Below are 4,161 nucleotides of genomic sequence, written 5' to 3'. Positions count from 1 at the left end.
GGTATCTGATGATGAATGTGCAGATTATCCTGTATATAATCCTCAATTAAGTAGATTTCAAAGGCAATATAGTTTTAAGCAAGGGGCTAAAATTTCCATCAAACATCATTTTGAAGAAGGCTATAAGGCACCATGCTGTAGAGAAAAGGTACAATTATTACTTTCTGCATAACAACAGGAGCAGGGTGATAGTGTTTTGTGCAAAAAGATGTAGTTTTCCATGGAAGAAATTAAGGATTTTAATGTGTAAATGTAGGGATAAGAAAAAGTGCATGTTTAAAATTCATGCTAGGAAGTTGAAGGATGAGGAGACTTGGAAAATAAAGAAGTATAGGCCTGACCACATTTGTGGACATTAATACTATAACCCTAGAGTGACATCACAGTACTTGGCTAAGAGCGAGATATCTAGAAGATTGGAAATATGACCCCAATTGGAAGCTGAAGCACTTCATTAAAAGGGTGAGAAAAGAGGTGAAAATTGATAAATGATACTATAAGGCATATTATGCAAGAGCAAGGGCTTTAAAGATGATTTTTGGGGATGTAAGTGAGGAGTCAAAATAAAGTGTGGGATTATGCTATAACAATCATGAAATACAACCCTAGAAGCACAGTTGTAGTGAAGGTTGATAGGATAGAGAAGCCACCTCCCCTGTTCCAGAGACTATATGTCTGTTTACAGGCCTGCAAGGAGGGCTTCATTGCTTGTTATAGGCCCATTATTGGGGTTAATGGGCACACCTTAAAGGTCCTTACCCTGGTATTTTGCTTACTGCAGTGGGAAAGGATGGGAATAATAATATTTTCCCAGTTTCTTGGGTAGTTATAGAGACAGAGAACACAGAGACATGGACCCGGTTCTTGGATTTGTTAAGGAATGATATCATTTCTGTTGCAAATTCTGTCACTTGGGTCTATGCAAATGATGAGCTGGATTATATGTTTGACAGACAGAAGGTAATACCCTTATCCAATCCTATTTCACATATAACTTCTAATTATCATGTCTCATATGGATGTTCATACACTTGTAGGGTTTACTTGAAGCATTCAAACAAGTAATGCTAGATGCAGGCTGTAGGCATATTTGGTCAAACTTCAAGAATAAATTCCCTGGTGTGATATTCAAGGAGCACTTCTGGATGGCTGCTAGAGCATCAACAAAGGTAATCTCTTTCTAAGTGTCTTTTATGAGTTATAATGTGAAGGGCAATCATGTTTACTATTATCTTGTTTTATATGTCACAACATCATTTTAATTCTCATATGGAACAAATCAAGAAATTGAATGTTGAGGCATATGAGTATTTGGCAGCAATCCCTACTTGTCACTGGTCTAGGCATGGGTTCAGCTCAGCATCTAAGTCTGGCATGCTGCTGAATAACTGCTATGAGTCTTTCAATAATGTACTGAGGGAGGCAATATCAAAACCAATCCTGCAGCTAATGGAGTGGATAAGGAGGCATGTTATGCAAAGATTTTGTTCTAAAAAGGAAGGCATAAGGGGCTATGTTGGTGTTATTATGCCATCTGTTTTGAAGATGGTGCACAGAGGGTATGAAGAGGTCTCAAATATGAGAATTAATCAAGTTGACTTGTATGAATTTGAAGTTGACCATGAGGGTGACACTTATGTGGTAAATTTGGAGAAACATGAATGTGGCTGCTACAAGTGGACATTGATGGGCATTCCATGCTGGCATGCCTTAGCATGCATTAGGATGCTCAGATTGAATCATGAAGATTACATTCATCCAGCATATCATGTTGAGACTTATGCAAAGGCTTATGCACAATCATTCAAAGCTATGACAGGTCAAAGCCAATGGGATGTGACATCATACCCTGCTCCCTTGCCCCCACCTTACAGGAAAATGGATGGCAGGCCCAACAATAAGAAAAGGGTGAAGTAACCAGGAGAACATGCTGAGAAAAATGTGAAGAAGGCTAGGAAACAAAACAGGTGTAGTGGGTGTGGTGTCCATGGGCATTATGTGAATAAGTGTTCAAAGCCAATTGATGAAGCAGGAAGTACCACCTATGCTCAAGCTCATGCAACAACAAAGAAGGCAATAGCAGAGTCTCAAAAGGCACAAGCTTTAAAGAGTGCACCAGCACCAAGAAGAAGTGGTAGGAAGAGAGCAAACCAAGAGCAGCCTGCACATGAGGAGATTGTTCTAACTCAGCCTCATCAACCTTCACAACCTTCTCAATCTTAGCAAAATGAGCAAAATGATGCCTAGTTGGAAATTTGTTATGAATTTCTTAGTGTTTAACAACTTAAGTTTCCGTATTTGCTACTTTTATTATGACAGTAGGTTGTATTCTGTATCTGAAGGGTATGGTCACCCATAACTACTTGGATTGTGTTTTTGTAACTGTTTTTAAAGGTGTACTTACCTATGGATGTTATCAAAGTAAGGTACTTTGGCATTTTGAAATTACTTTCAACACAACACAAATGCAACAAAATGAACTTCATGCTTTTCATTTATCAACCAATAAAGGTTCAAAGTACAATAACTTCATTCATACATTAAAATGACTTACCAAAATACTAATCAGAAACTTAAAAAAACCAGCTTGATGTACAATCACTAACCAAAAAGCTTCACAAAACAAAAGCTCACTACAACTGACACTATGACACAAGTTATTATTAACTTCTTCCTTGCATGTTCATCCTCCCTCAACCCCCAATCTGCCTGTAGTTGTTGTTATTCATCAGCTCATTTAGTTCAGAAGCTAGCTTACCCTTTTCATGTTCATTACATGCCAATCTTGCCTTCAGGATACTCAGATCAGTGGAAAGCCTATGCTTTTCTGCTATAAGTACATTGACAACATTCCTCTGCCAATCGAGTATATCCCCATCAACCCAGTCAAATGTATTGCATCCTCTTTGCCTAGTTTCGTGGTTGAAGAACTTGCATGTAACGAATCTTCTCGCTGGGAGAAATTACTGACCTTAATGCAAACAAGATCAATCCCACCAATTCTGAATTGACGAATACCCCTATCCAAACCCTAAATTGGGGAGAAATTTTGGTTATGGATTCAATTGAGAAGAAAGTGGTTTTTATGTGAAAATATTGGAGGGAAAAGGGGTGCAAATAGGAGAAATAAGGACCACGTGCAAGTCACGTGCGAGTCAACGCCGGAATCCGGTGGTCAATGGCCTGAAAGTGGGGGTTGGTCGTCCTTAACAAAAAATAATTTTAATTAGGGACTGACTTTGCTAAAAAAAAATTTAAAAGATTGTCCTAAACAAAAAATGTCTTTTAAAAGGTTGTCTTAGACAAATTTTCCTAATAAAATTATAAAAAAAAAATGTAATGTAATATTACAGGTGTTATGAGATTTTACTAAAGATAATATACAAGTTTGTATTTATATATGTATGGATTTGTGTATCAATTAAGGTGTAGTTTTCGTTTTTTCTAATAGCACGAATAAATATTTTGAGAATATAATTTATTTTTGTGATTGGCTTTGAACATTCAAAACGCAACAATTAAATTATTAATTAATGGTAAAATATATTAAGTATCGGAGGTAAATGGCATAAATGCAGTCAATCAACCACAACGGTTAATGGCATAACTGCAGACAATCAATCTGTTGCCCTAGCATTTGCTAAATGGGATTAAAATTTAGATTTTTTTTTCTTCTTTGGGACTAGAGACCACACTCGAATGATTTTGGTTTGGACTAATCCGAACCTAAAAATTTGGTTTCGTCTAGTTTTGAACTTGTTACCATGTGGAAACTAAATGTATTTTAGAGTTACAGTGTGGAAAGTGTTATATAGAGGGGCGCAACATAGATTAGTGAAATTAAGAGGGTTATTATATAGAAAAACCCTAAAAAAATTATACCACTCAAAACTTAGGAAGAGAACTATAATTTATACTTCCTCCCTCAATCACATTCTTATTCTTCCTCTATTAACATTTATACTTCACAAAATCGTATTTTAGGAAGATTCTAATGTACAAATTTAATACTCCGTACAACTATGAAATTCGATTTTTCACTTATTCAATATTTTTTTTGGTTTAAAATTTTCTTAAACGACTACATATGTAACACATTGTTAACTATCCTGACAAACTAAAATTTATTCAAATTCTCTTTCCAACAATTTGTCAATTTAT

The sequence above is a fragment of the Chenopodium album genome, chromosome 12, assembly GCF_948465745.1.
Source record: "Chenopodium album chromosome 12, dcCheAlbu1.1, whole genome shotgun sequence".
NCBI lineage: Eukaryota > Viridiplantae > Streptophyta > Magnoliopsida > Caryophyllales > Amaranthaceae > Chenopodium > Chenopodium album.
This window is presented reverse-complemented; position numbering follows the sequence as displayed.